Source organism: Protopterus annectens, chromosome 3.part1 (assembly GCF_019279795.1).
Source record: "Protopterus annectens isolate FY-2018-M chromosome 3.part1, PAN1.0, whole genome shotgun sequence".
Taxonomy (NCBI): domain Eukaryota; kingdom Metazoa; phylum Chordata; order Ceratodontiformes; family Protopteridae; genus Protopterus; species Protopterus annectens.
In genome coordinates, this window is record NC_056732.1 from 630,780,158 (window position 1) to 630,791,842 (window position 11,685).

Genomic DNA, 11,685 nt, shown 5'->3' on the forward strand with positions numbered 1-11,685 from the left:
CAAATTCACCCCTTGGGTTTCACTTGCATCCCTTCTGGACAGGGGCAGCAGGTTTTGAGCTATTGCACCATTAAAAGAGGAAAAAAACTTGGCTAGGCTTGTAAAGGCCTCAGGACCATTAGCCTAGTAACCTCCTGTGATACTATGACTGTGCAGGTAAAATGCATTATTGTGGGCAGAAGATCTTTCTCTTGATCATAGTCAAACAATGGAGATGTTCCTAGTGAGAAAGTGGCTAGTCTGTGTATGGACAGGGAGTCTGTTCATAAAAGCTGAAATACTTCACACTGAAAAAATAATTATATCTTTTATTTATAATCAGATTATGTAAATTCACTGTTAAAGGTGGAGTAAACTATCAGAAGAGGCATGTAGCTTACTGACCGTCCATTGAGTGCAATGCCTCCTTTGGTATGTACCTAACCAGGCATATCCAATGACTGGAATGTCCACAGAGGTTCTACACTAAAGGAATGCAGGGCATAAGTAAAATGTCCTGTGCAGACTGCCTCAAGGCCCAATCCCTGTATTCTGTCTCCTACAGGCTTTTGAGGAGAGATCTATGCCTGTATACAAGGCATTCTCAGACCCCAATCTGGTGGACCTCCTGCATATCCACAAAACAAACACCACCAGAATTACTCATTCTAAAGACTTAAACCTTGCCTGTGATTTAAATAGGACCTGCTGGAGAGACAAGTATGTATCCCAGAGACTGCCCCATCTATGGAACAGACTCCCTATCCATGTGAAGCAGAGTTTCTCCCTAACCCAGTTCAAGTGCAGCTTGGACCATTGGATGGGAAACAAGAAATTCATCTCTGGTTTAGCACCTAATGGACACAGGCAACCTGTAAATGGTTCATCTCCCAAACCCCTGCTTACACTCATCAAGCATATCAGAACTTGTCAGAGAATTGGGATGGATGTAGTTGTTAGCCTAGTAAACACTTATGAACCTATAAACACTCAAGGACTTATTTTAGAGGGACAATCTGTGCACAACAGGAGTCAAAACTATTGTTTTGTAGTATTTTGTGAAAGAAATTAAATGAAAACCTTTGCTTTGATTTAAAGTGTTATATTTTTTTTATTATAGTTTTACAACATACCTGTTGTACGTTTTTATCCTTTACAATCTGTCAATCTGAAAATGTTCATTAGTTTATGATCATAGCAAAGTAGTACATATATTTCTCATGGGCTAGCTGTTCCATTACCTTTGCATCCAGAAGTATAACATAAGGGCAGTTTATGACTGAACAGTCAGAAATATTGCCCAGAAAATGTCAAACTATATTTGCAGACTAGTGACTGTCTTCCTTATTATGAACTGATATCAGAATATAGGCAGAGAGAAAGGGAGAGGGAAATCTTAAGTGAAATAACTTCTCAGCTAGAGTTTTTAGTTGAATCTAGAACAGAAGCTGATGTCAAAAAGGTGTTAATTAGTAGGGCATATGGCATATTGCATGATAACTATAGGAATAAAGTGGAAAAGGTTAGAAAAGATTGGGAGGAGAGAGACTGGATAAGCAATTCACAAGTAAACAATTGGAGGGCATATGTATGGTTCCCAAATATACAACAAAGTCTAGAAGGTTCAGAATTTTTACTTGAAAGTGTTTGCACTGGTATTTTTGTTCTCCAAGCAGACTCCAAATAATTTTTCTTCAGGTAGATGGCAAATGTTGGAGGTGTAATGGAGAAGAAAGAGGTAACTGGGAACATATGTTTTGGGAGTGTAATGAGTGGGCAGATTTTAAATATTCCCTACAGAGTACTCTCAGAAATATTGGTTGGGCAAGTGGGTGTAGCTATAGAAATGATTTTTTGAGCTGGGATACAGGATCTCAATTGCCTAGACTTTGTAAGGCCTTGTTAAGCTTAATTTTGGTGGCTGCTAAAAAAACAATTACTTGAAAATGGAAATCAGAGTCTAAACCAACTGTATTTGAATCAGTGAATATTGTAACAGAGATAAAAATACTAGAAATGGGATCTTTAAAAAAGGGTAGGAGCAAATTACATAGAAAAACATGGAAATCACGGGAACAGCACATGCAGAACAATGTTTTGGAAGAGGAGTGAGGTTTAGGAGAAGGCAGGAATTGATCAATTTATGTAATGCTGGATTGATAATTATATAAAATAATATATGTGATGTATAATGATTGTAACTATGAATATGTTAACATGGTCTGCTTTCTTTTATGTAAATGTATGTAACTGTGAACATATTAACAGGGTTTGTTTTCCTTTGTATAAATGTATGTTTGCCTGTGTGTAAAGTGATAGATAATTCAGCAAAGGTATTATAATATATATATATATATATATATATTTTTTAGATTACCCCACGGTCCAGCACATTTTGGATTCTTTGACTGCACCTCGTTAGTTGCAGAAATTTAGTCTGTCCACATCTGATGAAGTAAACTAAATGAAAACGTATAGGCTGAGATTTCAGAAACGTTAATGTGTATTGGGATTTCTATGTGCTGTGGTTTCGTGCAATAAATTGTTTTTTTAAAAGTGCTTGTTTCCTGCTTCCTTGGGCACCTTGGACTTTTGTTTCGAGTGGCTGCTGGTGCTTTTAACGTAATTTTTGAGGATTATAAAACATATCTTGATTCAACAAACAAAAAAAAAAGATAAGAAAATGTCAAACTATTCAGAAATATAGCCACGTATTGGTAGAAACCCTCAATAGGCCTACATGGCTATTAAAATGTGTAAGATGCCAAACCTTTATTTATGCTTGGCTTCTGTGAGGGTTGTTTAGTATACGAGTTCCGTTCAAGGTCCAGAATGAAATATGTGTGTACTGTGTTGGTATTACAGAAGAAGTAAATAAAGTACCTTTGTGGAATACAATGATTTCCAGGGTCTATCTCTTCCGTTTTTTGAATGAGATAGGTAACATTTGCCTTGTATTATATTGTATTGTTTACATCTTGTAAGATTTGTTAATTGTGGAGCTTTTCTTCCTGGGCCTCCCCTGAAAAGGAGTCTGTCATGGCCTAGTCAGACTTTCCTGGTAAACAAATAAACATTGTCTGTTTATCTGTATAGCTAGCTATCTGCTTATCTGTCTAATAATTTATCTATTATATAAACAACCTTTGCTGTCACTGGAAAAAATGCCACCAACAATGATCCATGTACTGACCGTAACAATACATCCTAGACAGATTCAAAACTGAGTTGAACAAAAATCCGAAAAATAGTGTCAGTTTTCAGTTATAGTATGTACTTGAGGTTCCAAGTATAATTCCCTGAAACATTTCCCATGAACTAAGGGTAACATCAAATACAGTTTCTTATACATACATACATGTTGTATAGGCATTTCATTGTGTCAGTCTGCAAATTACATTGTACTTGCACTCAGTTTGCATTGGAGGTAGGTAATATATCTTGTTTTCAAGGTGAAGAATGTAATGTATCCCCAGAATATGAGTTGACTCTCCATGCTAGGTCAACAATTAGTAGCACTGTATCTACTTAGACAGATCACTGACAATTTTACTATCACTCATATGACTGTCTGCCCTCTCCTGCCACCCAGATTACCAAAATAATACTAAATGAATGCCAATAGTCAAAATACAGCAACTTTTTCAAGGGGATATGTGCTTTGTACTCCAGTTCTGGGAATCCGGCCACCTATCTTTGATTACTATACACAGCAATCCATTTCCTTTACTCTCAGTTAGTACAAACCCAGAGTTAGTTTATTTAACAGCTGATGGGGCTTTGTCATGATAGCAGCTGAGTGACTTGGAGTTGATTGCTGTTGATTTTTAGCCTGGTGGTTATAGTTGCTCATACTACTGAAAAGGAGGAGCAGCCCCCTCCAAAAATTGTCCGTAGGTACTTGTGCCATGTATGAGTTAGGTGTGTGTGTGTGTGTGTGTGTGTGTGTGTGTGTGTGTGTGTGTGTGTGTGTCTGTGTGTTTACTATGCTTATTGTGAACAGTGTTATGAGTATGTAACTGTATTGCAACTTTTTTTAGTTAGTCTACTGAAACTGGGCGCTGCCTGGCTGGACCTTCCAAGCTAGTATATACCAACAAATAATTTAATTCTTCCCTCTTAAAGTACCCTGTAGCACAAATTAGGAAACCCAAGTCATGTATAGCTTTGCTAAACCACAGACAGAAGTAGAGCTAGCAAATTTAAGAAATGTTAATTAATTTTAAAACTGTCAAGTATCAGTACATTCTCCCTTCCACATGGCAAGAACAAAATTAGCATTGATCATTGAAATTGCTACACCCACTGACTACAGTGTATTATGTACAGAGAGAGACAAAGTCATAAAATACCATGATTTGCAGGCAGAAATGAGGACAGTGTGGAAGAAAGATGTTCAGACAGTTCATCTAGTAGTAGCAGCAATGCATTTCATAGAAAAGAATTTGCAGTAATATTAAGATGTGTTAGTAATACATGTAGCTCCATATGAATTGCAGAAGAAGTCACTTCTGGGTACATTGTGGGTGCTGCGAAGAGCACTTCTTGCTAACATCAAGGATCGAGACAATACTAATTTCATGAACTTTAATCGTGCTTTGATATAGGAATGGGGTCCATTCCTGTCATGGTATTAGAAACTCAAAAGACTTGGGGAAAAAAAAAAACTGTTAAGAATTTTTGAAATTGTCCGGTATCAATACTTTATCCCACCTATACATCTGCTTTGTGTGGTCTTGCAATCTGTCCAACAATCACTGTATTTGATGAACTCATCCATGACACAACACTCCTAAGATATTTCCCAGAACTACCAAGCTGCGGGAAACAACCATTTCACCCCAAAAGTATTTGTACAAAATCTGCATATTGCCTCGTTGAATCTTTGATGGGAGAGGTAGACAATGTTAAATTCGGTTGGATGGCTTAGGATGACTACTGAATTCCAGCAGTGTAGGCAAGACCTAGTCATACCACATGAACATAAGAGATACATCACTGTCCATTCCCGCATCTCTCATCTGCTCTTTTTGTACATTGAGTCCAAACTTACCAATAACTTAAAAATACTTGATTAACCACTAAATCATTTAGTGTGCCACAGAGATTGCAGGATTAAACTTCAGCTGGATAGAAGAAGCCTGAACTACGCAGGTAATAGGCTTATTCCTTGCCCATTTCTTGCTGGCAAATTCCTTGGGGTCCTGTATCATTCTTTACCCTTTCCATGTGTAAGTTGTTTGTACTATCAAACAGATTGAAGAAAGGCTGCAAAGGCTTGCATGACTGCCGTTATGCATTAGTTGTGTATGTCTACCAAGATGGCTGAGTGGTTAAGGCTTGAACTTAATATCCATTTAATTTATGATCACAGAAACCACAAAGGAGCCAGAGGAGTATGAGTTGTAAAGTGCATTAGCTAGGATTCAGAAATCCCTAATGCACTGCACAATCCTGTGTGCAGCAGACTTGCACAGTGCATTATGCCTGAGGTAGTCGTAGATTGATGTACCAGTAAAAAGGCACTGGCTTGCAGTCCAGTGGTGGTCTCACTGGTGAAAGCTGCATGCAGATGCATCACTTTGGGGGCATAGTTAATTCAAACTAACCATGTTCTTTACCCCAGGAAATTTTATCCAGTGGCAGAAAAAATTAAAGAATAGCTGTACCCCTTTATGTGAGGTATGAAAAATACACCTTTTACTTTCTATGGCATGGCCATAGTTGTTAGCACCATCTGTGCAGGCAGGTGTGCCTCTGTGTTTATGTAGGGGCATGTTGCAGCTGTATGGATGTTTGTTACTGTGCGACTCTGTAAGTATGTGCGTGTGTGTGTGTGTGTGTGTGTGTGTGTGTGTGTGTGTGTGTGTGTGTGTGTGTGTGTGTGTGTGTGTGTGTGTGTGTATGTGTATTGAATTATACAACACATACACACACAAACATACATCTGGCAGTCAGCACAGAGGATGAAAGCTCTAATACGTTAAGCTGCTTACTGTGCCAAAGGTACAGGATTTAAATATTTCTGCCTTCATTTGAGTACTGTGTGACCTTGAGCAAGTCACTTAACCAGATAGTGCTATAGGGCAATTGGGGTCTTGGGCTAAGTTCTTTAATGGTCTCCTCAAATGCATGCCTAGCAATAAACTATGAACATATATATATATATATATATATATATACACACACATATATATATATATATATATATATATATATATATATATGAATCTATACTGACTTCTTGAAACAAAAACATAAAGAACAAAGTACTCAAACAAATATGTTCAAAATTCAAGAACTCAAACACATTTAAAAATAACAAAAAACTTGTAAAACTATTGTTTTTGCAGAGGGCAAGTGCCTCTGCACACCCACACCCCCAGCTGCACACCCACACCCCCAGCTACACACACACACACACAGATAGATATAGATGTATATAGATATCAACTCTCAGATCTCATAGCAGTGAAGAAAGGTTAAGTACCCAGTCCCCACTGCACTGTCATCTTTGTGATCTTTGTATATTTCATCACATTTTCCCATCTTCTCAGTGTTTGAACAAGTAAACATTCAAACAGCTGCATGACACCTATATATTTATACATACATGTATACACATGATGAACACACAAAATAATTACAACTATTGTATTAGTAAACCTTTTGAGTAAAGATGGGACACAGTTTAGGACAGTTATTCATAGGGTTGCTATGAATTAAAATCAATTCAACAGCACTTATATATATATATATATATATATATATATATATTCAAATGTATTTATACATTTTTATTTTACGTGTGTGTGTGTGTGTACACACACAAACACACACACAGTACATGTCTCGGAGAGGCAAACTCTACTGTTCTCTACCTTTTAACAGACCCCACACCCCCAGAATCCCATTGCTTTCCAAGTTATATTGTGAAAGAGACTGGAAATAAAACTACACCCCTTTGTGGTGATACAAGGACTTGCACCAGAAATTATTCAGAACATAGGGTGGAAAGTTTGAAGAGGAGACTTTTAAAGATAACAGATAATCAGAAGTATGTCAGCTTATATGATCTTAAGGCGGTGAAGTGTGTGGGAAGAGACCAACATGAAGTAGTTAACAGTGTGCTACACTGGTGGGAGCATTTACAGCCAGGAAGTATGTGCCTCTTGCCTTTTACACTTATAGTGGAGCGATCCCGTTTGAAGTAGTATATGCAGTATAATTAATTACATGTACTCAAGGAAATAAACAGGAGAGGTGCAGTGCATATGGGAGCAGTTTAACTGCTGCAGCATCTGTATGTCACGGAGTCCAGGAGGGACAGGGGAAATATAACCGAATCATTTAAGTATTTCAAGGGAATTCATGGATGAGTCCAGAACAATAGAGAAGTGTATGAATATAGATGAGTGAAATCTGAAGATGTGGAGGCGTGAAAAGCACAGGGAAGCCTTCCAGGTGAGATGGTAGGTTCAAAAAATGGGTGAAAATTCTGAAGAACATGGAACAGACAATAGACGTAAAACAAATATTAAAAAGGAGTCTGCTTGTTATTTAAATAATACTAGCAGTTTAATACAATACCCAGGAGAATAGGTGTGCCTTTTACTACCATGATTTTTTTGTGTGTTGGTTAGAGCATGGAAGCATATTCATACAAATGGTTTAACAAATACTTATGGGAATACTTCACACAATAGTAATGTTAAAAATAACTGAAGGCAGGCAATTTCCATTCTCATATGGATGTGTCAGCAGAACCCTATTCCGTCTTCCCAGTAATTCATGACATTTGGAGCAGTCAAAACACTGGGAGATGCATTGATGAAAATATATTTTAGCGTGAAAACTAAAAATTACACTATGTAAAATGCAACTTAAAAATGTATAGCAAGCTATAAGATGTAAATTGATAATAGTTGTGATGTTTATTATGCCAAAGGTCTCAAAGGTATTTATTGTGGTGTGTGGTCATGCCAGATTGTTTCTCATTTATTATATTAAATTATACAAAATTATTAAATAATCTGCTCTGGAAGGTATTATTCTGAAGTCTTGTAACCAGTTACTCAAAAATATATATTTCAGGTTCACAGTTTTTATGAAATGCTATATTTACAAAACTCATTTACCTAAACTTGAAAAAAGGCCGTTTTCAATCTTGATGGATTTGCTAGCAACATATTGCCACACACAATGCTATGTATCCAAGCAAGACTTCGCGTAACACTGCAGTTCTGGAGGTACAATGAAAAATGTTGGCAGTTTACTAGGAGTATCCATTAAAAATGTTTTACAAGATGTTCACTTTAGTTGCCATGGAGACAGGCTCAAGTGGTAATCCCATATTACTCAGAAGCAGAATGGCAACTGCAGTTTTGGGAAAATAGAGAACAAATTATGTGTATATAACAGATAAATTCATTTAGTCACAACATATCAATCAAATTTAACAGATTTTAAAATACTACAGTGTTTGCTGATTTTAAGAAAACTTTAGTGACTGAAGTGCTTAATGTTTGTTCATGCAGTTTTAAAACAGTAAAATACATCTTTTGCATGTATCCATTATTATGTGAGAATTATTTTGTGTAAAAAGAGAAGAATTCTCACACCTGTCTCATAATGACTCCTAAGGAGTACAGTATAAACACTTTGATTGCTGTGACCTTACCTATGTGTAATTCATTAGTGTGTTGGCAGCTAGAGTCACAGAACTGAAACACACCATTTTGTTCTACTGTCTTGGCATTACTTTTTTCTGAAAGCATTGTTGGTTTCTCTGCAACATGTCATGTAAGGTCCTCTGAGTGACATATTCAGTTTTGGTTTAGGGCATACAGGCAGCATGGTGGTTCAGTAGTTAATATTTCTACTTAAACTCCCAGGTCAGAGGCTCAGTCCTGAACTCTGTTTACTGTCTGTGTGGAGCTTGTATGCTCTTCCTGTGTCTGATGGGTTTTCCCCAGGTATTCCAGTCTCCTCCTGCCTAGGCAATACTATCTAGTCATCTCTGTTCCAAAGAGTGTACTCAGTGTGTTTAATGTCATCTCTATGAAGTGCGACTTGTTAATACTCTATTGACAATGTTCTTTTTCAGCTTGTTGTATTTGCCCAAATATTTGTACCTTGTTTGTATAGGTTCACAATGCATGGTCAAGAGCTCAGGAAAAAGTCCATACATTTTGCATTTACCCTTGCCTTTGTGACTCGGATCATGCTTGGAAAATTTCCTTGCTGAACAGTTCACTTACATGATTAACAAGTTAATACATTTGACTTAAATTACATTTAAAAATCTGTATACTGGTTACATTGAATTAAGTCTTGGTTCTGACATAATAAAGGACCTGCCATTTAATTTTCATCAGGTAACAGCTCATTATAATGTCCTTTTTTTATGTGAATATGCCTATATTCTACAGGCAATGATGAAAGCGAGTAGCAGTATACAAGACCTGAGTTCCTGTACTTCTATAACAGAATGGAGTTCCTCCACTTCGCTCTAATAGTATTTGAAACTAAATCATTAATTCAGTAATTTTGTAATGGTTTTTGAAGCTTTATCCTTAAGTTAGATGCTTCGGTCAAAACTTTAATGAGCTTTATACTATGTTGTTGTAAATACTTTAACATGTCTAAGCAATATGTACTTTTTGATTTAGTGGTTACTAAATAATAAAACCTAGCTCTACTCCTGCACTATCCCAAATTGAACTAGTCCTGCCCTCTTTACACCACAAGCATAATTTGACAATGTTCAAAGAGAAGGAATTAGTAAAATCTATTTCTTAGACAAAGATCAAATGTATTTTTGCTTAGGTTATATTATCTAGTCCTCTCTGTTCCAAAGAATGTACCCAGTGTGTCTGATGTCATCTCTATGAACTGCAACTTGTGAATACTCTAGCTATTGTTACAGCTGTCCAAATATTTGCAGTATGTATTACAGCTGGGTGTGCCAGAGCCGGGTCAAGCCATGCTCGAGCTTGAGTAAAAGCTCGGCTTGGGCTCATGTTTTAGCAAGTTTAAGAGTCAGAAATGAGCCGAGCCACTTATTTGTTTTTCTCTCTCTCTTTTTTGTAACAATTCAGACCGGACCTACAAGCTTTGTGTATTCTGGTCATATGAGATAACAAGTACACAAGTACTGTGGTTGGCTGAAACAGCAGTGGGGAGGGGTGTTACACAGATGTTGCAGGAAGACAAGACTACTGAATAAACAGCCAGACAGTGCGGGCCTTTTAGAATGAAAGACAATGATCTGTTCTCTATAGATTAGCTGTTTGATTGGGTTTATTCTATTTTTTTAGAGAGATCGATAATGCTGCTATTGTTCCCATTTTGGAAAACAAATATCACACATTGCTGTGCATGCATCTTACTGTTTGGGATTACACAGACAGATGCAACAGAGAGAGAGAGCATCTTAGTGCTTGGGATTATGCATGCAAATGCAACAGTGTGTTTCCTTAAGCAGTAATGTAAGAAACTTTTCTTTATTTTTTCTTAATTAAATTAAAATGAATGTTCTGCACCCCCCCAGCTAGTAGGGCCTAGGCAGCTACCTAGGTCACCCAGCTCTGGTGCCAGTACAAGGAGGGGACCTTTTTTTTTTCTTCTTCAAATGAAGAGCTGGGGAGGTGAGGTGCCAGACTGGAGATCAGCCCCACGTGCTAAAACATCCAGTTATGCCTGTTTAGGTAGTTTTGTGTGTGTGTGTGTCTATATATATATATATATATATATATATATTTATTTATATATATATATATATATATATATATATATATTTATTTATTTATTTTTATATGAATACATGGATATAGTGGATATATGCTTTTTTTTAACAGGTAAGGTTCACTAGACAAACAGCAGTATCTCTTTTTAGGGGTGATTCATACTTCTGTTTTTCTAAAGTGACTTGCCTAGTCATACGGTATGCAGGTGGTAAAAACGCAGTACTATATGAAGAAACTGATGAACAGCCAATGGCATTAACCATCTGCTTTATACTATCAGCACAGTAGTCCAGGCCCTATTGTGGGTTTCTCTGGTAGGCTGGACATTTGGGGTTGCCATCCTAGTATGTGGAGGGATAAGTAGTGCCTTCAATTTACCCTTGCTATATAGCAATGAAAACCTTTATGTTTTCGCGCATTTCAGAAATATTGTTTTACTGTCAGTCATTGTTTATACATTTATTACTACTTGGACAGCTGCATAAATGTCAAGTGTTGTTGCCACAAAAATGTTGCCTCCATCCCTTTGCACTAACCCAGTAATTGCTCAAAGTGCAATTTATGTATTACTGCTTTTGTACCTGAAGCTGCTTTTGTTTCTCTTGTCATGAAATCTCACATTATTTCCTTCTGTATGTCTCATCATGTGTTACATTATATAAGCAGAGTCCAAAAGGAGAGATGGTAAGTCAGCAAGCAAAGGAGAGTAGTATTGCTGGAATTGAATTCATCCTCAAGTCTTGGTGAGTACCTTCATGAGGTGGACCCTGTTTTTACAAAATCTCTCCAAGACGACACTGATATATAGATTTATATAGCATATATCATGGACACAAGTAGGTTAAACAATAAAAAAGATAGCTAGGTGCCCAAAACCCAGGATAAAAAAGTGCCCAATCTTGATATGTGCACTGGTGCCAGGACTGGAAAAAATGACAGTGTAGAATCCTCAAACACA

The 11,685-nt window shown here is 37.0% G+C and overlaps 1 long non-coding RNA gene across 1 annotated transcript in view; it reads left to right on the top strand.

The window, feature by feature from the left end:
• LOC122798231 overlaps nt 1–2,537 on the top strand; it is a 210,170-nt gene extending 207,633 nt beyond the window's left edge. The window contains exon 2 of the long non-coding RNA XR_006364233.1: nt 2,352–2,537. This is a non-coding gene — a long non-coding RNA (uncharacterized LOC122798231). The remainder of the gene's footprint in view (nt 1–2,351) is intronic.
• Nucleotides 2,538–11,685: the final 9,148 nt, after the last annotated feature.